This window comes from Macaca fascicularis, chromosome 11 (assembly GCF_037993035.2).
Source record: "Macaca fascicularis isolate 582-1 chromosome 11, T2T-MFA8v1.1".
Taxonomy (NCBI): Eukaryota; Metazoa; Chordata; class Mammalia; order Primates; family Cercopithecidae; genus Macaca; species Macaca fascicularis.
This window is the reverse complement of record NC_088385.1, coordinates 30,877,404-30,901,088: the sequence shown is the minus strand read 5'-3', so window position 1 is coordinate 30,901,088 and position 23,685 is coordinate 30,877,404. Positions and strand designations below refer to the sequence as shown.

At 36.4% G+C, this 23,685-nt stretch overlaps 1 long non-coding RNA gene across 1 annotated transcript; it reads right to left on the bottom strand.

Annotated features, from left to right (window-relative positions):
- Window positions 1-6,108: 6,108 nt before the first annotated feature.
- Window positions 6,109-18,363, bottom strand: LOC135966087 (uncharacterized). The gene is made up of 3 exons (XR_010579192.1): window positions 16,135-18,363; window positions 8,308-8,390; window positions 6,109-7,186 (listed from the first exon to the last, which is right to left on the bottom strand). It is a non-coding gene; the product is annotated as an uncharacterized lncRNA (long non-coding RNA).
- Window positions 18,364-23,685: the final 5,322 nt, after the last annotated feature.

Sequence of the window (23,685 nt, the reverse complement as noted above, 5' to 3'; positions counted from 1 at the left end):
CAACAAAGTGGAAACAGGCATTTTTGCATTTAATATTCTTGTTGAATGCTATTTTAAAAATAGTATTTTACTTTATTCTTTCTCACACGTATTTTTCCTGTTTGTTTTGCTGTCAATCATAAGCAAGGTCTATTAATTCTACATATAATATGTATCTTTTAAGAATTTTTTTCTTAAAAAATTAAAATAAATACAAAATTTAAAAATTCTATTTTCATACGATCCACACAATTGCAGGCCTCTCTGTATATTTCAAAGGTGATTTAAAATACAGCATAATTCACATACTGCTTTTCCATAGTGTCTGACACATTGCAGACCCTTGTTAAGGATTTTTGAAATAGATGGACTGGCACACCAAACCAAATATTTATATTATAGCAAATAGATAACACTTTAATAACACAAATAATGTGATGTTTTTTACTCATGTTCAGCATGGGTTTGTTAATCATTCATTTATTCACGTATTCATAATATAAGGTAAACTTATTATTTAACACCCTGGGCTTACCTGTCTTTCCCATAGGAGTCTAGCCACTCTTATGAACCACTTAACAAGATGATTGGAAGATTAATATGATACAGATTCTGAAACTACTCTGAAACAAAATAACGTTTTGCATGAAAAATGCTGTCATAGAAACAAAGAGCAGTGGCCATGGATGGTCTATTGCTGTTAGGAAAACAAGCGACAGCATGATAGGACATCAGCACGTTTTCAGCTGGTCAACAAAGGTTTGTGATTTTGATTCTGAAATAAAAATGAATTCCCCACACAAAAATTCATGAAGACAGGTATCACCCATCCTGCCAGACCACAGCGAGGAGGAGATTGATTGCAGGTTAGGTGTTTCCTGTGGCATCAGCTGTATCTATGATTATAAGTGGTGAGTATTCATTTTTCAGAGTTGATGTGTGTTGATGACACTGTCTGCACACTGCGGCTTGCCTCCAAGGCCTTCCACATTACAGCCAAACCATGATAGGAAGAGCTGCATTATGTAATAATGACCTACCTCACCTCCTTCTTACATAATACTTCATACTCTCATGGTGCTTTGTAGTCATGTAGCAATTATTCCTCACAGAGTTTGAAAGAAGTAAGTTTCATTACTATATACATGCGAGTAATAGTAATATGTGCCATATAAATTTTTCACTAGAAAGCTAATTTGCAGAAGTCTGACTTGCTAAAGTTAATGCGCCACAACTATCGTCCCAATGGCAAAATCAGAACTCAACTTTATCCACAAATATTCCTTTAGAAGCTGCTATGTGTCCACAGCTATGGTGAATGCAAAGAACAACTTGATTTTTCTTAAGTAGTTCACAGGGTTGGACATGGTGGCTCACGCCTGTAATCCTAGCACTTTGGGAGGCCAAGGTGGGCAAATCACCTGAGGTTAGGAGTTCGAGACCAGCTTGGCCAACATGGTGAAACCCCATCTCTACTAAAAATACAAAAAATAGCTGGGTGTGGTGGTGTGCTCCACACCTGTAATCCCAGCTACTCTGGAGGCTGAGGCAGGAGAATCGTTTGAACCTGGGAGACGTAGGTAGCAGTGAATCGAGATTGCACCACTGCACTTCACCCAGGGCAAAAGAGTGAGACTCTCTCTCAAAAAAACAAAAACAAAACAAAACAAAAAAGTTCATAGTTTGCAGAAGTCTTGAAACTCAAAAATACATGTAATTTTATAACCCATTATACCTCAAGCATTGCAGCTACCTGCCACAGGCTGAATGTGTTTCCACCCCCCCAAAAAAATGGTATATTGAAAACCTAATCACCAATATGATGGCATTAGGAGGTGTGACCTTTGAGGGTGGTCACATCATGACTTCAGAGCCCTCATGAATGGGATTATAAGGGGCCCCACAGAGTTGCGTTTCTTTTTCAACCATGTGAGGACACAGTGAGAAGGCACTGTGTGTGAGCCAGGAAATGAGCCCTCACCAGATGCTTAATCTGCTGGAGCCTTGATCTTGGACTTTCCAGTCTTCCCAGAACTGTAGGGGAAAAAATTACGTTGTTTATAAGCTACCCAGTTTATGTTATTTTGTTATAGCAGCCTGAACAGACTAAGATACCAGCCCCATGTGTAATTCAATACACCTAAGGAACAGAATGTTTACAGCCAAATTCAGACACCTAAGCCCACTCACATCCCCAAATGATGGAGGATCTTAAGATTCCTGGGTTCCCTCTTGAGGGAAGGGTTGGTGCTATTTCTCAATGGTCATGCTATTGAATTTTGGAATGGTATAATTCTTCCTATCATGGTTTGGAACAAAGAGAAGGGGATTCAGTCAGAATGAAAACTATAGTCTTCATACCTTTCCAAATGCCCCCCTGGAGGTGGCTCCCACCCCATGCAAGAACCACTGGACTGTGGGATGCTCTAGAAATATATTTTGTCTCTTTATTTTAGCTGTGAAGATCCACAGGGAGTCACAGAAAGGAAAATTCCATTTTATTTAGAATGGTTGTAGTTATCCATGCTTCTGGCTTTCAAGGTAGATCCTTCCACTTTTAAGACCCACTGTCGAAAAGATTAATTAAAATAAGTAGATTAGAATTTCTGGTCAGAATATGGTGGATTGAACTCTTGCATTTATCTACACGCCCTACCAAGCCTCACAAAAATTACAGTTAAAGCATAAAAGCTTATAAGGACAAAAAATTCAGGATAGGAGACAATATTGGATTGTATTGACAGCAGTTTTATACATAAATCAGATAGAGAATTTGAGTATACACTAATAATAAAAGTACATAGAAAACAAAGAATCAAAATAGAAAACATGTATGTGTGTTATGAATTGAATGTTTGTGTCCCCCTAAAATTAATTTTTGGAAATCTTAACACCCAACATGATGGTATTATGAGGTAGTGCCTTTGAGGAGTAATTAGGTCATGAGGACAGAGCCCTCATGATGGAACCGTGCCCTTACAGAAAAGACCCCAGAAAGCATTCTCACCCTTTCTCTGCAGTGTGAGGATACAGTGTAGAGAGAGTGAGGATCAAATGAGAAGATGGCAGTCTGCAACCCAGAAGGTGACCCTCACAAGACACTAAATTTGCCAGCTCCCTGATCTTGGACTTCCAGCCTCCAGAATTGTAAGAAATAAATGTTTGTTGTTTATGAGCTTCCAGTCTAAGGTATTCTGTTAGAGTAGCTCAAATGCACTAAGACAATGTGTTACCACTAAGGAAAACCAAAAAAGTATGCAAGAAAAGAAATGCAATCATAGCACATCACATGGCTTAGTGGTGAACAAAATGGAAAAACATAGATATTGAACATAACGTAAATCTTCTAAAATGAGGAAGGAGTGTGTGTGTGTGTGTGTGTGTGTGTGTGTGAAAGAAATAACAGCATTCTTATCTCCCATACTCAGAAGTCAAGGATAAATTCTAATATTGAAATACAAGGAAAGAAAGAAAATGTATCACTATGTGATTTACAATGTCAGAAGAAATCAAGAGTTGAAAGATTGACTCTAGGGAGCAGAATTTGGGTGGAGAGAAGATAACCTAGGTAGCTGCTGTTTTTTGTTATCATTCCCATTGCATTATTTGACTTCTTAGATTACATTCCAACAGTACTTTGATTTAATAGGAATAGAAGAAGGGGTGGCGAAGACGGACAAGGTGAAATCCAAACTTTTTCTGTAAAGTTATTTTGCAGATATTCTTTCACTATTCCTCCCTGTAATAGAAGTAGACAAAGTTTCTAGGGGTTAATTCCTTTGTCTCAAAATTAATAGTGCATTGGTAGTATTATTACTCTAATTACTATCCATCAACTAACATTATTTGAGCACTTACTCCAGGCCACAATTATTCTCAAAAAAAATCCAACAAATTAAGCTGTATTATTACTCTGACTGTACATATGAGGAAACTAAAGCTCAAGTGGCTTGCAAATTTGCCCCAGGTAGCATGGCAAGTTAAAAAAAAATTCAGTAAACAAACATAGTTCAAAAGAGCAACTCATTTATCAACTTACATCATAGAAGTCCCTTACTTTGACCTGTGAATGGTTCATCCTTTAAAAACTCCAGGAAACTTAGGGCAAACGTAATTTAGAAATTTGTAGCACCTTTAATCTAAGCCCAACCAGACATCCAGAAGTTTCCCACAGACAGCCCGGCCAATGTACCTCAGTACTGACCTGCAGCACCTTTGGTTTTGGTCTCTTCTGAATTGAGTATGCCAAGAACACTAAATTATATAAAATGATGTCAGTGTTTTCATAATATAAATATTGCACCGAGGCTTTGGGGCTACATCAATAAACCCCAATTTTATAAGGGCTTTAATGAAAAGTCAAATTATGCAATTATCACTTCTGTCATGTCTAATGAAGATACACATCTAAAAGGTTAAAGAAGTAGAAGAGATAGAAGAATGAAAGAAGAAAGTGACTTATCCAGTTTGCTTTTTCGGTCTTCATCTTTTTCTAGCCAGTGTTCAAAAGCTCTATGCACATTTCCTTAAGAGTAACTTTTCCAAGCAGAATAACAAAGTAGGAAAAGGTTTTTTTCAGTTCCTTTCCATTCTACTTTTTGGATGCCTTCAATTTTTATGACTCCCTTTTCCAGTGTTTCTTCCTAGATTGCTCTAAGGTGATGGGAGCTAATCTTGATAACCCTAAGACTGGCTTCAAAAGCTTCCCTGGGCTTTCTTTGGACTTCTAAGGGACAACAGTGTCCTTTTTCTCCATAATGACAATGACATACCTTCCTTCAAAGAACTGACTCATTTGACAATTTGAATAGAGAATGGAAGGAGTAGTACAGAACAGAAACAGAAAGCTTGAGGGAAGCATTTTATTATTAAAAAATAAGAGCTCATTTCTAATTTAGATGACTGAATGGACTTGGTACTGTTAAACTGTAGTGGCAAACATTGAGAAAGGAGCAGGCTTTTATAAGAAAGATGATGAATTCAATTGTGATGAAGTCAAGTTTGAGGTTCCTGCAGGACATCCAAATGGAGATGTCCATAGGCCTGTGTCCTGTTCAGGCTACTTCACTAGCAGAATCCAGGAGATGCCATTGAATCCAAACTAGGGGTACAGTTCTGAGAATGGTTTCGGTCTTATTCAGGGTGTGGTACCATAGTCTGGACCAAAAAGAATGTTTTTCCAGACATCAAGGGATTGACAGAAATAGCTAAAATTCTCTGTTTTAGTTTCACTGCCTCCTTCTACCCTTCAAAGCTGTCCCTTCTAATTATCCTCATCTGTTTCTGCTTTAATTGCTTTTCTGGCTCACTGTTTACCCTAGGCTGGGGCTTGCAGATACCGCGCTGCCACTCCCCTCTCCTGTGCCCGCAGAAGACATTGCTGATAGGACAAAGCCCTTTCCCATTGGGTCCAGGTGACCAACATGGCTGCTCTACCTAGGGTTCCCAGCAGCAACCCCCAAGCAGAGCTGGCACAAGAGAAGACACCCATTTCTCCCCATTGTCCTTGCCCAGGCCTAGGCTCTCCAGTCTGGATCCAATTATCTGGGTTTTCTTTGAGATCTTTTTTTCCTCTTATTTTCTAAACATTCCTACAAAATTTTTCACATTTCTGCCCCTCCTTGGTTACCAGTCATTATCTGGAGCTTCCAGCTTCCACACCAAGACCACAAATTTAACAGATTAAAATTATGGAGGTAAAGCAGAAAAGTCATGGACTGTGAATTCAGACCGATGTGGGTTCAAATCCCTGCTATTTTATGTTACCTGACCCTCCTGAACCTCTGTTTCTACAGCTGTTAAAGGGTGAAAATAACATCGACCTTGCAAGATTGTTTAGAACCTAGCTAATTTACCTAATCTTGGTACATTGTACTTGATCAGTAAATACTTAGTTTTGTTACTGAGACCATTTTCAACTTCATGCATTTCCTCTCAAAAACCTTAAGTTCCCTGAACACTGACTGTATGTTTTACTTATCTTTGTGTCTCTCACAATGCCTACCACAGTGTAGGTCCTCAGTATGCCCTTAATATATTCTTCCTGAATAAATGGATAAATGACTTGATGATTCGGGGGGAGTAGGAATCCTTTATTTTTATTTTAAACAAACCAGAGTATATCACAGCAAAAACGCAAGTGATTATCTTCAAAATAATCAGAGTTAGCATTAATTGCATGTTCATTGTATGCTAGATCCTGTTGTGAGTACTGCACTTAAATTAACTCATTCAATCCACCCTCACAAGAGCCCTATGAAGAGGATACTGTGACCATCACCACTTAACAGATAAAATAATTGAAGGAGGGGAAAGACTATTTGTTCAACGTCACCCAGCTAGTAACTAGTGGAAGAGGAATTCAAGATCAGATGATTTTGCTTCAAGAGGTTCTTAACTCCTGTCCTATACATACATGAAACATGAAAAAAATGCTGCTTCTGGCTGACCTTTTCAGGTTTTGTCCCCATTCCTTGCTATTCACTCTCAGCTGTGGTTAGGATGACTTTGATGAAAAAGTTGGAGAAGCTGTCCCTAAAGAAATCTTAGCACAAACATCCAAGCTCAAGCAACTTCCTTTTAGCAAATGCCCAAATTCTAACATTCAAAATAGATTCAGAAAATTTCCTCAAAACAAAACCAAAAATCTTTCAAAAAACTTTCAAATAAGAAAGCCACATGAGTTTGTAGAGAGAATATCATGTTCCTTGTTCCCAAGGTCTAACTGAAAAGTTGTTTACAAGTATAAATTGATGACTTGCCCATGTCATTATCTATTTGCAGATTTGATTTATCCATCTTCATATGCAAATATATCCACCTTCATTTGTGTTTTTTGCATGCTGATGAGTGCACCTGGAATTGTGACATAGGAGATTGAGTAGGTAGGGGTTAAAGGCGGTGGCAAAGTAGGGGTGTGTGAAGAGATAAAAAGAAAATGTACTTTAATGTATGAGCCTTTCTCTTTGCTGCATACTTCCTGCAGGGAAGATTTCCTCAGAGAAAACTATACAAACAGGCCCCTTCTCCAGTTTATCTGCACCAAAAGTGCTCTTATTGTATGTCCACGCTTAGCAGGTTTGAGAAGAGGTCAAAGTAGTCTGCTCAAGCACTTCATGAATTCTTAGAGGGGTCGGTACAATTCTCCTTCCTTCTTGACAATTTTTCTTAATCTTCATCTCTTGCTTTGTTGCAGATTTTTTAGTATCTAATTATTAAGCAGAGAAAAGGCCATAGATAGTAACTGAACACAAATTTCAGGTTCCATCTCATGTGAAACTTAACCCTTTCACTTTCAAAAGTTAATCTTTCTACACTACCAACCATAAAGACCAATAATTAGACCTCACATCTTCACTATCCAGACCATTGATGAATAAAACAAACCCATATCCAGGGTGACAGAACTGAAGCAAATCTAGAGGCAAGGCCAAGATGAAGAAGAAATTGGTGTTAGAGTGGAAAGAGCAGTAGACTGAGAATCAGTAGACTGAGAGTCACAAGCCCTGGATCCTTCTCCTTACCATTAGATCTAAAATATGACCTTGGGATACAAACTTCCTCCCTTGACGTTGATATTGTCATTTGTAAAATAACAATAATTAATTAATAATAGTTGCTAACATTTAATGAGAACTCATTAGAGATGTCAGGCACTGTTCTATACTTAAATGCATTAACTCATTTAATCTTTATAGTGGCACCATGAGGTTGGTGCTAATAATATCACCACTGTGTAGACATGAAAACTAAGGCACAAAGAGTTGAGTAACTTGCTCAAGATCTGAAAGCTAGTAGGTGATAGCATCAATGTTACAGTTACATACCTAAAGTCTTTTTCAAATCTAAAATTCTATTTTGTTCTAAATGTCTTTCCTCCTCACCACTGACAAAATCAATTCCAAACTCTATTTATGAGTTTTAAAGGCATGCTTTATAGAGTTACAAAAAGCTTTAGAACAAAAAAAAACCCCAACAATTTACTAAAGTTATTCAGATTTTCATTTCATTAAAACATTTTTATTTTGCATGTATAATTTCACATATTTCCTTTGGGAAATTCCACATAGTTGTAACAGGCCAACTTTTATTATAACTCAGAAATAAGAAAGCACAAAAGTATGTGGCATTGACTAGAAAAATATCTAAATATTCATATACTTTCATCTGGATGGAATAATAAGAGCTAACATTCATTAAAAGCTAAAATTCTTCTAAACACTGTCTAGAGCACTTTACATATACTATCTCGTTTAATCCTCACTTACTCATAAGGCAACATTCTTATGAGATATCATCTCCGTTTTACAGAGGGGCCTAATAACTTACCCATGGGCACACAATGTAGTGAAAACTTTAGGATTTGAATCCAGTCACAATCTGGACCCAAAGCCCTCTTACTTAACTTCTCTCTGTGGAAGAAAAGTGAAATCATGAAAAATGGATTTTTGAAGTAAGGTAAACACCAGAGCCTGGGGAGTGCTGTATTAAGTATTTTAAATCCTGCTCAAAGGTTTAGAATGGCAAAATTAAGTCATGAACAAAAACCAGTCCATAATGACTACTGATCTTTGCCAATTTAAGCATATCATAGCATTAAAATTAATTTTCTGTTATCTATGTCATCTAGGACTTGGAAAAGTACAAGGAATTCTAATTCTCAAAAGAAGCTCAGCCCTCACTTTAGTTAGTAGTTTCAGCTCTTTTCCTGACCAGACATTTTACAGAACAGCCTAGTTATTACAGTTTGTAAAATGGAACGCTATGACATTTTGTGAGTTCTTTTTTCCTTTCTGACTTACGCTGCAGTATAAGATGACTTTGAAGTGGGTAAAAGTGCGTTTAGAGAAAGAAAGGTTGAGGAGATACGTGTCCTGTGCTTGGACACTATTTCAGAAGAATCATCAAGCTTAGTTAATTTGTTTGCCAAAATGTCTCTAAAATCTGTAACATATGAGATGATGTGTGAACCATTTTTCACTTTCCAATTTCTGCTTTAAAATGTGGAGAGTTAAGTAAGTCTGAAGGCTGGTTACAGAATACCCCGGGTACACTGGTTAATAGATAAACCAAGTCCATAGCAGCAAATGTGAGAAATGCAAGATAGGGTAGTCTTTTCTTTTATCTAAGAAACCACACGGTTTTCTGTTCTTCTGAAATATTTCATAGTACCATTATGGAAGGACTGTTTCATGGTCACTGCAGCAAATAAGGTCAGGTTATTCTCTGCAGAGATATAAATATGCATTGCTGGAGACAGTTGGGTGTCTTCTTTTATAAGCGTATTGACATGGGAAAGGATTTGTTTTTTTCAATAGGATGCTTCCATCAAATTATTGCCATAAACATTTGATGTACTGTAGCAAATTAACATTTAAACACTGGGTTTATATGCTTTTTTGTTTGTTTTATAGCCGCAAGGAAAACCCACCTTTTCTTAGCTTTTAGTATCGTGAATCACAGACCTGTTATTTCCTCCTTCCCATCTACATTTTAACATTTTCAGACAAATAGCACTGTCTCCAGAAAAGCAGTAATTTCATTTTTGCCAGTTATGTGCTTTGTTCAGTTTCAATTTGACTTCCCAGAATCACATACTGAAAGGAACATTGAGAGATCATCTGTGCCAATCACCCCATGAAGGCATCTTACAGCGTGCACGTACTTCATGGCTAGATAAGAGATTGTCTATTTGATAAATAGTCTCTTCCATTAAGATAGCTATGTACATAAAAGTGATCAACCAGCATGTACTTATTTTTTGTTGCATGTAGAGAACTGTTACAGGTTTCATGGAAATCATCATAACAAACAGAAAGAAATCTTATATCACAGTTTCCTTATCTGTAAAATAGGGAGTGATGCTCCCTACCTTACAGAATTGATGTGACTTGCACAGAAATCCAGAAATCCATTGGAGTCGTTAGTACTATTAACCTATTTTGTAGATAAGGAATCTTAAAGTTCACAGAGGTTAAGTGCATCACTGTATTCTGGCCAGTGTCATGAAGCAAGTAAGTGGCAAAGTCTGAATCTCGATCTTTTGATCTACAGGGTTTTTTTCTTCTAGTCTCTTGTTCTGTTTCTCCACCCACCTCTGAATACCTTATATATACATAGCAGGACATATTTTATAAGTTTCTTCCACATACATTCTTATTCTGAGTAGATACTTTTATTTCACGAATGAAGAAACTGAGACATTGAGTAAATGGTTTGTCTGTGGTCATTTGGCTGGGGAGGCACACCAGGTTTTAGACTCCTCTCTTCTGGGCCTGAATTAGTGAATTTTCCACTGCACCACATCAGTCACCAGAGTTTACAATCTTACTTAGGAATCCACATAAACACACTTGAAACAAAGAAAAATTAAGTCTTAAAACTCTACACTACAAGTACAGGGGGAGATGAGTTCATGAGCTGAAGTGGTTTTTCAGTTTTCATACTTTCTCCATTCTTACCAGCTCTCTTGTCATTTTCTGAGGCCTGTACAGTTCAATTTTCTCCTTTCCCTACATCATTTCAGTCAATCTGTTTTCCCTTGAACTTCATATGACTTGTCTATTACATATTTCCAAGTGTAAGTATTACATTCCTTTCATCCTGGAACATGGTTGTCTTCACAAATGTTCAAATGTGCTTAGAACTATTTCTCTTTTTGTTAACATAGTGACGGATTGCTCATTATTTCACAGGGTTTACGTGTTCATACAGATTATTAAATACCTTCCATGTTATTCCTCAGCTTATGTGGCTGTGCAGGAAGTTGTCAATGACTCAACCTTAGCTGCGTGCCAAGTACTAGAGCTGTGAGCAACCCCCACCTCTAACGGCGCGTCCTATGTCCTGCCTTTGCCTCCCACTGGAAAGCACATCTGCGGTGACCAGTCATATCTCGGATTATTATTCCCCCGATGTTTTGGCCTAGCAGAAGGCCTTGTTCATTTTACAAGGCTGCCTTGTATTCTTCCTAGTGGTGAAGTTAAGGCAAATAAAGAAGTGGCTTGAGCTGTGTGCCACTCTGGGGCCATGCTGCCTGGGCTCAATAAGCAGTTCTGCCAAAGCTTTGTGACACTGCTTAGCTACTCTGTGCCTCAGTTTCCTCATCTGTAAAATAGAAATAATAAATGTAGCTATCTCCTTGGATTATCGTGTAGGTTAAATGAGTCAAAGAGCATAGGAGTCAAAGAGTTTGAGCACATAAATGCTTAATGAATGTCGTTTACTACTATGAAATTTTTTGTTAATCAGCATAATATGGCTGGCATAATGTAGGGAAGGTGATATATTTTATCAGCTCATTGAAGCCTCCTGAGAACCTGAAAGACCAGTGTCACTATGACCATTTATGAGGCAGAGAGGATATTTGATTTGCCCAAATTATTATGACTAGAAAATGGTAGAGTCAAAAGGTAAATTCAAATCAGTCTGATTCTTGTATGCCAAATAAGAACTGACAGCTGATATTTGTTCAATGCTTATGACTCTTTTGTCTCACATAAAAATCCCTTAAAATTACAATAGTATTATAATACACTTTTTACAGTTCAGGAAATTGAGTCTTAGTGAGTTCAAGTAACTTCTTAAAAATCAAGTCAATCTGACACTGATTCAAAATATAAAAATTTTTTGATAAGAAGAGCATCTCAAAATTAGATGGTTAACATTGAGACAACCTGATGATGTTTTTTGATAAACAACTTCTATCTTGTGGAACAAAACATAATAGCAAGAAATAAAGCCTCTCTAATGGAGATTATATGTGAAAATACTATATGTTGTAAGATTTAATGGTTACCTGCAATTTAGTACATCTCTAAATGAAGTCTGAAAGAATCAAGTATTTCTTCCTTTAGATTACACCATAAACTGTATTTCATCAGCTCTAAGCACATTTATTCATATTTTAAAATTTTCTAAGTTAAGATACTCTTTAAAATTATAACTGGAAAAATTTTCTCTTTAGTGATAAATAAGATAGGAAGCTTTTTACAGTTGATGACTTCTTCTTCTTCCTCTTCTTCCTCTTTTTTAGATACTGACAATCTTGATTACAGCTCACTGCAGTCTTGAACTCCTGGCCTCAGGCAATGCTTCTGCTCCTGCCTCAACTTTCCAAAGTGCTGGGATTCCAAGCGCATGCCATCATGTCCAACCTGACTTGATGACTTTTTAAGATTCAATGAAGCCTGGTATTTTATATATTTATTTTCTATTATGTGATCTCATTACTAGGGCCTTCAATTTGTTTTTTATTTAAAAAAAAAAAAAAACAGCAAGCTCCTTGTTGGGACCCATTAAGGAATGAGAACTCTCACAAAAATGTTTTTTAATTCATTCACAATGCTCCTTATTTCACTGGTAGTTACAATAAATCACAAGCTGATACTTCACGGAGGGAAATATGTAAAGGGCTTTCCCCGGGCAGATTTAGGTGATTCTGCACGAGAAAAATGTTAATCAAATTAGAAAGTCAGTATGCTGGTTGAACATTTCTTTTCTCAAAGATTCCTTTTGACTTCATGGAATTACAGTTCAAACATTTGCAAGCTCTTATTTTTGAAAGATACTAATTACTGTCAAAATTCCTCTCCTCTAGTGTTCACTTAAAATTTCTTTTTCTCTGACCCAGTCTTTCAAATTTCCACCCCCAGTTTGACTTCAGGCTTTTATCCACCACTTGCAGGCAAGAGTTTTAAGAGCTCTTTCTGTCTTATTTGCTTGAAATAATTTTTGCTCCCCAGAAGAATATTCTTTCATCGTAAATTTCTATCTGTTTGTTGTTTCTTTTCTGGATAATCAGGATAATAAGCATTTTTATTCTAGTCTTTTCATGGCTGAGACACCTATAACAAAAGGCAGATTAACAAGAAAAAAGCATACACATTTATTTAAGTTTTACATGATTAAGAGAGCCTTCAGAAATGAAGATCCAAAAGAACAGGCAAACATGCATTTTTTATGCTTAGGTTTGAGACGAGGTGGATGGTTGTGGAAAAGTATGACTGGACAAAGGAGGTATGCTCTAATGGTAATAAACTGGGGGGAACTTAGCAAGGTCTGTTTGTTCATATTTTTCTGTGTCCCTGGGTCATCAGAGATAAGAATGTTCTTTTCTTCTGGTATTAAAGAGGGCACCTCTTGCATGAGGGTCTTATGACCTGCTTCAGGGTAGAAGGTAAAAGGGCGGGAGAAAGTAAGAGAGTGACTTTCCTAGATTTTCTAACCTGCTTCTGGCAGGGGGGAAATGAGGGGAAGGTAAAAGTGACCTTCCTGCTTCGGCTGTTTTCTCAAATGCCAACATGCCGTATTTTGGGGTTGCCTGTCCTAAACACCAACAATTGTAACAAATGTACCACATTAATACAAGATGATAGGGGAAACTGTGTGTGGGGGGGAGCGGGGGAGGGGGTAGGTGGAGGGTGTGTGTACAAGAACTTTTTGTACTTCCTGATGAATTTTTCTGTAAACCTAAAACTACTCTTTAAAAAAAGTCTGTTGGCTGGGTATAGTGGCTTATACCTGTAATTCCAGCACTTTGTGAGGATTGAGGCAGGAGGATCGATTGAGCCCAGGAGTTTGAGATAAGCCAATGCAACCTAGTGAGACCTGTCTCTACAAACAATTTAAAAATAAGCAAAGTGTGCTGGTGCACACCTGGAGTCCCAGTGGTGATCACACCATTGCATTCCAGCCTGGGCAACAGAGTGAGACCCTGTCTCAATAATAAAAATAATAATAATAAAGTTTATTAATTCAAAAATATCTATTTTCCCAAATTGAAAATGTAATATGGCCCATAGTTTTATGACTTTTCAATTCAATCATCTTAGTTACCTTCCAGGAGCAAGCTTAGACCCAATCATCCTGGAAGGGCACATTTTTTGTTGTTTAGGAAATTACCACAAAGAACTTAAAGAAGGAAACAATGCAGGTGATTCAATGTACAGCGTGCTCCCTTTCCTCACTGAGTCAGTAACATTAGTGCTTATGCAGCACTTTATGTGCTTAGATTGCCTTATAATAGCTTAATAACTTAATACCTGAGCCTCGCAATACTTCTGTGAGGTAGGTGGTCAGCAAATACTTTGGTTAGAAGTTTCATTTGAACAACCTGATGCCCAGAATTGTTAATGGAATACCCAAGGTAGTAGTGAGTCAGAGAGTGAGGAGGGACGTGGACATGGGTGTATCCCTTTCTGAATGCCTTTTCTGTCTCATTGGCTTTTACCAGATCAGCTTGCTGGCAAATGGGTGTTTGCCAAATGGTTGACTGACTCAACCATCCTTACCCTCTTAGGTTTCAGGGGTTTTTTTGCACATGGCAGGTCTTTAACCTCCATGTCTTTTGTTAGCATAAGTTGCACTTGCCAATCACCTCAGCCAAATACTAGTAGAGGGAAGGTAACTAGTAATCTCCATGGAAACAATTTTTCTATAGATGAAAAACAAAATGGACATTGATGGAAAAACTCTTTCATACTTCCTTAAAAATGAAGGTGCTACTGTTATTGTCCTTACAGTCAAAGCAAGAAGAGGAGTGTTCATCCAACTGTTAATCTCAATAATTCATGTTTCTTTAGTACAAAAAGAGTACTGTAGAATGAAGCTGGTGGGGGTATGCTGGAGTTCTGTCATAACCATAGAATTTTAATTCTGGATGTGTGTGCATTTTAGAGTCTAGAATTCTAAAGTCCTTTAGAATGAAGGCTGTTATATTTTAAAAAGACAATTTTGTTATTCTACATTTGAAACCACTTACTCATTTCTGAAAGAAATCAGATATTAACGGGAAAGAGGTATAGATATGTAATTTTGCCTTTATTACATCTGGAGGTTTCTTTTAAAAATTTTTTCCAGAGCTATTAAAGATATTGATGAAATAAAAGATTTGGTCCTCAGATCATTGGTATAAATCAGGTAATTATCTGTTTTTTTTTTTTTTTTTTTTTTTTTTTGCTCTGTCGCCCAGGCTGGAGTGCAGTGGCTGGACCTTGGCTCACTGCAAGCTCCACCTCCCGGGTTTACGCCATTCTCCTGCCTCAGCCTCTGAGTAGCTGGGACTACAGGCGCCTGCCACCTCGCCCAGCTAGTTTTTTGTATTTTTTAGTAGAGACGGGGTTTCACCGTGTTCGCCAGGATGGTCTCGATCTCCTGACCTCGTGATCCGCCCGTCTCGGCCTCCCAAAGTGCTGGGATTACAGGCTTGAGCCACCGCGCCCGGCCCAGGTAATCATCTTTACCAGCATAATGGTCTCTTAGGAATAGAGAATATGTATATTAGCATAAATAAATGAAACATCAAATGTGAATGAATTAATTAGCAAACAAACCCTGAAGTTGGAGAAAAATCTGTGCTGAAGGCTGACAAAGTACTCAGGGTTGAAGTAAGGTCAGACAGAGGCAGACCTATTCAATACAATGTTTTCTGTTTTTTGTTTGTTTGTTTCTGGGAAGTAAACAGGAAAGTTTGCATGAAATCATTTTACATGAAGTGATACTGGGTTTACATTTTTTCAGAGAACAATTACTTATCGAGCACCCACTATGTTCAAGGTTGTGTGTCTACATGTTATGGTAGATACAAAGATAAATTCTTTTTTTTGTTTTTTAGGTAGGGTTTTGCTCTGCCACCCCAGCTGGAGTACAGAGACACTATCAGAGCCCACTGCAACCTTGAACTCCTGGGCTCAAGCAATCCTCTCACCCCAGCCTCCCGTGTAGCTAGGACTACAGGTGTGTGCCAACATACCCACTCAAAAATAAATTGCTACCAAGGTGTTTGGAAGCTAGTAAGATAAAATTTTTTCTGAATATAATAATGGAAAACTATAAGCAGGAAGCACCTTTATTTTAGCATTGAAATTTAATATATCTTTGTTTTGTGATTAATGATGCTAATTCATATATAGGATATTTAGAAGTTAAAAATTTTATAATTTTTTTATTAAAGGAATGCCTTAGCACAATATAGCTACACAACCTTTAAAAAACCAGTGTGGGCCAGGCGTGGTGGCTCACGCCTGTAATCCCAGCACTTTGGGAAGCCAAGGTGGGCAGATCACAAGGTCAGGAGTTGGAGACCATCCTTGCCAACACGGTGAAACTCTGTCTCTCCTAAAAATACAAAAATTAGCTGGTTGTGGTGGTACGCACCTGTAATCCTAGCTACTCGGGAGGCTGAGGCAGGAGAATCACTTGAACCCGGGAGACAGAGGTTGCAATGAGCTGAGATGGCGCACCTTCAGCCTGGCAACAGAGTAAGACTCTGTCTCAAAAAAAAAAAAAAAGAAAGAAACAAAACAAAACAAAAAACAGTGTGATCAACAACTAAATCCGAAGTACCTATAATTACCAAGGCAGCAATTAGCTTTAAAAAAAAAAAATCAAACATTAGGGATCTCAACACACATTTATATGTTTTTATTTCATCTATACAATTAGATTTCGATTATTTCAATATTTTGTTGCAAAATTATTTCAGCAAAGATCGACAAATCTCTAAATCTTGAATTTGATGTTGCAACTTTTTCTTTATATGAAGAAAGAATTAATTTTATAAGTGCTTCATAATTAAAACAGAGACATATTTTAGAAATTGAAAAAAAGGAAAAAAAATACCTGTGTTACTATTTCTGGGCCATGTAATAATGAAGACTAATGGCACGTTATTTTTCAGTTGAAAGCTAAACATAGTGTAAGATTAACAAACCATGTCATCATCAATTTCTAATCTAGAGTACCATTTTAATTAACCAAGAAAATATTATTGCAGTTACCTAAAATAAGAACTTTCTAGTCACTAGTTTCTAAATAAAAACACGAAAAAAATTACTGTACATGGTAACTAAAAGAAAGTAAATGCTTTTAAAAAGTTGTTTATTTTCTCATAATATAAATGTTTATTCCTTTAATTTATTCTATTTTTAAAGTCCTTTTGAAAAGAATCTCCTTTAAAGGCTGAGCATTCTGAAAGCTACAGCAAACCAGATGCTTGAAGCCTTTTTTTGCTTGTTTTGGACTATACACGATGTGTGAATATCTTTTTTTTTTCTTTTCTAATCTGAAACACAAAAAGTACCAGAGATCCTTTTGTTATCAGTATGCATCAGAATTTGAAGAAAGTTAGACATAAAATATTTCTTGGAAGAAGAATAAACAGGTTATGCCAGTTAAAACAAGCCAAGGACTTTAGAACTACAGTATTTGTAATGTTATTAGTAAACCGGGCAGCTCATGGGGTGAAACCCATAATCAAAATGTTTGCAGTATACTGAAAAAGAGAGAGGAAGATATTGAAAGAAATGTCACATTTTCACTGCATGTGGATGTTTTCAACAAAGCTTAGGAGCTTTGTGCCCAAGCCAGCTGGCATTCTACCCTATCTATATAGAATTGTGTGACACTTTTTAAGCCATGAAAAATTTGATTAAGCATTATGTATGTTCCTTACAGCTAGAAATTCTCTCGCCTGCTGTAAGTCAGCTGTTTTCATCCAATTTTCTAAAGAAGAGAAACTATCAAAATAAAGGTTCACTTTGTTCCATCAAGAATTAAACCCACTCTCACCATTACAAACACGGAAAAAAAAATTCAACCTGACCTTTCCCTGTTACTGTTTATACCCTGGGGTTTGAATTTGATTCCTCTTGATCACTTTGAGGATGTCAAAGTATAATCTTCAAAGGTATAAAATGATTGATATATAGTATTCACAATAGACTGTTTTAGGTAATACATGTATGTAGTAATTCATTTTAAACATTCCTTTGATAATTAAAGCCTCATTCTTAAAGAAAACACTTAGAAATAGGGTATCACAAAGAACTACTGTTATAGTTTCTGCCTCTTCTGGTATACATCTCTTTTAAGAGTTGTTATACACTAACTGTATTGATTTCTTATAAATGTGTTTTTTATACTTCCCTTCTCATTTCATTATTTTGTATTTAATTATTTTTAAAAATATTTTTTGGCCTCATGTAGAAACTGCTTTTCTGTTTTGATGTTACTTTCTTACTCATCTAATTTTATCTTAATTATGCTTGAAGATTTTGTACTTTTTGTATCTTTAGATTTATTGTCAGTGACTTTTTGCTGTTTTCTAAATTTCATAAAAAGAAATAGTGTACAATACATGAGAGGAATACCTCCGATTAAAATTCTCTAAGTAAGGATGGACCTTTTCATCTTTCAGAAGAAAGAAAAAAGCAACCTAGCTTAAAAATTTGTTTAAATTGACTCTGATTATAGTTGTTAAGGAATGGAAAAAATCAGTAAGAATTAAAGACCTTCATGATTTTGGCCCATTTTTTACATGGAACCGCGTCAAACCTATCCAAGAGGAGCAAAAGGAAGAGGAAAGGAATAGAAAACATTCAAGTGTGCCATAAAAATGAACACACTTTTTATTTGGTAGACTATACACTCAGCTGGAAATTCTCTTAAAAAGATAAAACCAAAATCTATAAACCAGAGGGTTAGGAGTATCACCTACAGGTTTCGATAATTGCATTGAAAAGCTTAACACGAATTTCCACTTCTTTGTAGTTAAAAGGGCATTGTCTCCATGAGAAGGAATCTGAGGAAAAGCTGCTGAAGTGTGGCTTTCTGTCTTGACACTGAATCACAGGAGTATTGCAGCAGCCCTCTGCCTGACTCCAAATTCAAGATCACAGTTTCCTCTTTTCACTAGACGTTACATACTGTATGCATTAAATATTTACAGTGGGTACCTTTTAAAAGGATCTCTTTTAAAAACAATAAAGAAAACAACATTCCAAGTTAATGCAACTTAGTATTGCTGAATAAATATGTCATTTCGTCATACAATTAAAAATTTTGTCATACAATTAAAAAAATTCTGGTAGTGTTTGTTTAAAAAATTAGACAGACAAATCTAACAATGAGGTTATTTCATTATAAATCAGTACTTAACTCAATAGGAAGAAGGCATACCACTGCTTCCCTGCCTCACTTTCTTGGAACTCCTCTTCCTTTCAGAGGTGCTCTGAGGGTGGAAATCAGATGGAGGTTAGCAGTGGTATGACAGTTTGGCCAACATTAGGGCTTTTGTGAAAGATACTCTGTCACTAGGGTCACACTATTCTCAGAAGGTGAGTAACCCAATGGACTGGAGGTAACATAAACTTGCCCCATATTTCCATGTCAGAAAAAGGCAATTAGTGGCGGGGGGCGGGGGTCTGCTTTTGTCCCTGAAAGGTCTGTCTATTGAAATACTATCATAGTGACCATCCCACCCAGCTGAGTGGGTTCACCAAGTCATCCTTTACTGACACAAGTTATGCAACTACCCTTTAATACTTCCTTCTCTTCTGATAGCAGATTTCCTCTTATCCTTGGTTTTATATCCTTCACCTATTATAGACACTTGATTTTCTTCTAATCAATTCACACTGCATATATTTCTTTAATCTTCCAGAGTCAAATCCATCGTTCTGTCTTTCCTGCTTCCTTTTCCTTCATTTCCTTTGTTTCCTTCCTTCCTTTTTGTTTCTTTCTTTCCTTCCTTCCTTCCTTCCTTCTTCTTTCTCTTTCTTTCTTTCTTTCTTTCTCTTTCTTTCTTTCTTTCTTTCTTTCTTTCTTTCTTTCTTTCTTTCTTTCTTTCTTTCTTTCTTTCTTTTTCTCTTTCTTTTTTTTCTTTCTCTTTACTTCTTTCTTCTCTCTCTGTTTTCTTTCTTTCTTCTCCTTCTCTCACCCTGTCCATCCATTCCTGACTTCCTCATCCTCCTCTCCCTCCTCCTCCTACCCCTCCTCCTCATTCTTTTGCTTCTTTGGCTCAACTTTCTTGTTTTAAACAGAATTCATGACCAAAGACTAGATAGTCTGAAATCTTTCAGAAGCCCTTTTGTTGATTCATGAAAAATACTGTCTTCAGCAGTGAATTAATCCTTTGGAGTTAACTACTTTCATTTCTGCCATTAATAGTGCTTATTTGTATAACTCGAGGCTAGTCTGTTTAAAATCTATGAGGATTTTTCTAAGTGACTAAAATAGGTACCATTCAGTGAATGTTTACTTGGTGGTACACGCTTCTCATGTTTTTTCTCTATTTCTTTCATTAACCCTGCAAGGGAGAATACATTATTAACATTTTACGAGTAAGAAAACAGGAGTTTCTAGAAGTTAAGTACATTGCTTCAAGCAGATTAAATAATAATATGTGTCATACCGAAAAAATGTACAAATATGGACCACATACATATTTGTTAAACAGAACATACCTAAGACATGTTACTAGGAGGTGAAACTAGAATTCTGAAGTCTCCGTTCTTTCTGCTACAACATGTAGCTTTTAAGACCTAAATCAGAAAGAACCAAAGAAACGAATCAAGAACCATGCCAAAGAAAATGCAACCAAAATGGATTTATTTGATCTTGCTTTAGAAAATAAAATATAAGTCAGCTCTACTGACCTGGAAATGTTTTTAGCTTGTATCATTTTCTTTAAACAAACAAAATAAACAAACAAAACTGATGCTAACTGTAGTGTGTCATAATGATGTAAAACCCAAACCAAAAATCTGTGCATGCAGGAATGACTAAGTGTGAATAAAGAAAATGTATTAACCTTTCAACAGGAATTATCTTTAAGTGACTATGGATCTTTTATTTATTTTCTACTTTATATTTTCCTATATTTTCCAAATTTTCTATAGCAAGTATGAGTTGCTTTTCCAAGGAAATAGATCTTCAGTAAAATTAATTGGTAGGTTAAATTAGTGAAAAAGAAAAAATATGTTTTGCTGTTATCAGCTTACATTTTTACCGTGAGATATATATATATAAAAATAAAAAAAAAAAGCAACTACATAATATCAGGTGATTGTGTACCATGTTTGCAAAAAATATTTTAATCAGGGCTTAGAGAGTTTAGGAACCCCCTGCCATGACAAGCATGCTACCTGTTCGAAGAAAGAAAAAAAAAGTCTTAACTGAGTTAAGCTTTGGAGTTTAATTACTATTTGAATGAAGAATTAAGACTTTAAAACCCAGTTGGGCATTAAGTCATCAAGGCCTCTGACACACTGTTTTAATAAAGCTCCTAAAGTTGATGCCACACAGGAAACAGGAGCAAAAAAAAAACCCAACTCAGTGAATTCCAGTATTGAATTTGTACTTTATGAAAACTGTAGTTCGTCTTAAGAATTTGAAGGAAGGGGAAATCTGTTCAGCTCATTTATTTTCAGACTTCAAAATTTCTCCACAGTCCTTCATTTAAGGACAAGCCGCACCTTCTAAGTTTATTCCCAACTGAGAGGGACGTATCCATTATAGGAAATTGTTTTATAACTTTGGTACTTCCAGTTTCCATCATTTTAATTGAAATATATTTAATTTGAAAACTGTAGTGTCTGATTCTCCAACATATCATCCTTCATGAGGATGGTTAGGGTTTCTCAGATGTGCTTTCATGTTCATCCTGGAAGCACATGGTAGACTGTGGACAATTATAATGTAGATGTAAAGAATAATTTGAGAAGTGTTAGTCTATTCATTCATTCACCAAACATTGCTTCATATGCTGAGAATATAAAAACAAATGTGAAATGGTCTTGGTCTTCAAGAAGCCAGGTGAGGGGCCAGAAGATACTGATTGTATTTGCATGGAGAAGTGGGACTACTGTCCTGTGTGCTTTAAAAACCACCCAACTCAGTTCTCAATTTCTGGAAACCATCCTGAACTAGTATGCGTGCGTGTGTGTGTGTGTGTATGTATGTGTGTATACACAATCATGATTTGCTTAATGATGGGGATACATTCTGAGAAATGGGTCATTAGGTGATTTTGTCACTGTGCAAATATCATAAAGTGCCCTTACACAAATCTAGATGACATAGCCAACTACATACCTAGACTATAGTATAGCCAGTTGCTCCTAGGCTACAAACCTGTAGAGTGTTTTACTGTACTGAATACTATAGGCAATTGTGACACAATGGTATGGAAAGATATCTAAACATAAAAATAGTACAGTAAAAATAAGATATAAAGGCTGGGCATGGTGGCTCAGACCTGTTATCCCAGCACTTTGGGAGGCTGAGGCGGGCAGATCACCTGAGGTCAGGAGTTCGAAACCAGCCTGACCAATATGGTGAAACTCCATCTCTACTAAAAATACAAAAATTAGCTGGGCTGTGGTGGCACGTGCCTGTAGTCCCAGCTACTCAGGAGGCTGATTCAGGAGAATTGCTTGACCTCAGGAGGTGGAGGTTGCAGTGAACTGAAATCATGCTACTACACTCCAGCTTGGGCAACAGAGGTAGACCCTGTCTCAAAAAAAAACCCAAAAAACCAAAAAACAAAAAAAAACCCCAGGGTATAAAATTAAACATGATATACCTGTATAGGTCACTTAACCATGAATGGAGCTTGTAGGACTGGAAGTTGCTCTGGGTGAATCAGTGAGTGACTGGTGAGTGTATGTGAAGGCCCAGGACATTATTACATACTACTGTTGGCTTTATAAACACTGTACACTTAGGCTACACCAAATTTATAAAAACAATTTTTCTTTCCTAATAATAAATTAACCTTAGCTTACTGCAACTTTTTTACTTTATAAACTTAATTTTTTTAAACTTTTTGACTCCTTTGTAATAACAGACATACACATTTGCCTAGGCCTACACAGGTCAAGATCATCAATATTGTCTCCACCTCCACATTTTGCCCCATTGGAAGGTCTTCAGAGGCAATAACATTCATGGAGCTGTCATCCCCTATGATAACAATGCTTTCTTGTGGATACCTCCTGAAGGACCTGCCTGAGGCTATTTTACAGCTAACTCTCTCTATATATATATATAAAAAATAAAATATAGTATATAATATATGACATTAGATATATATTTAAATATATAGTTAAATTTTATATAATATATAAACATATTTTTATATTATATATAAACATACTATATATTTATATATAAAATAAAAGGAGTACATTCTAAAATAATGATAAAAAGTACAGTATAGTAAATACATATGTCAGTTACACAGTAGTCTATTCTCATTCTCAAGTACTAGGAAGTGTATATAATTGTAGGTGCTACACTTTATATGACTGGCAGCCCAATAGGTGTGCTTACACCAGCATCACAACAAACACGAGTAATATGTTGTGCTACAATGTTAAAAGTTTTCAGCTGCATTATAATCTTATTATAAATGCCATCTGTCATAGACTGAAATGTCATTATGCGGCACATGACTGTGTATGTACATACATATGGTCTTATAAATATAAAAATATACTGACACATATACATGTATATTTATATACACACATAAAACTCAAACTCTTTCTTAAGTTATTACATTAGGAACCTAGCTTCAAGAGGAAAAAGAAAGAGAAATAACTCCTTTCTGGGGAGGGTTGACTTATCAGGTAAAGAATTTATGGAAGAGTACAAAATAAAAGTACATAGTAAAAATATTTTTTATACATTTATTTATTTATTTATTTATTTATTTATTTATTTATTTTGCAACAGAGTCTCTCTTTGTTGCCTAGGCTGGAGTGTAGTAGCATGATCTTGGCTCACTGTGTCCTCCACCTCCTGCCTCAGCCTCCCAAGTAGCCGGGCGCACCCAGTGCGCATCACTACGCCCAGCTAATTTTTGTATTTTTAGTAGAGACAGGGTTTTGCCATGTTGGTCAGGCTCGTCTCGAATTCCTGGCC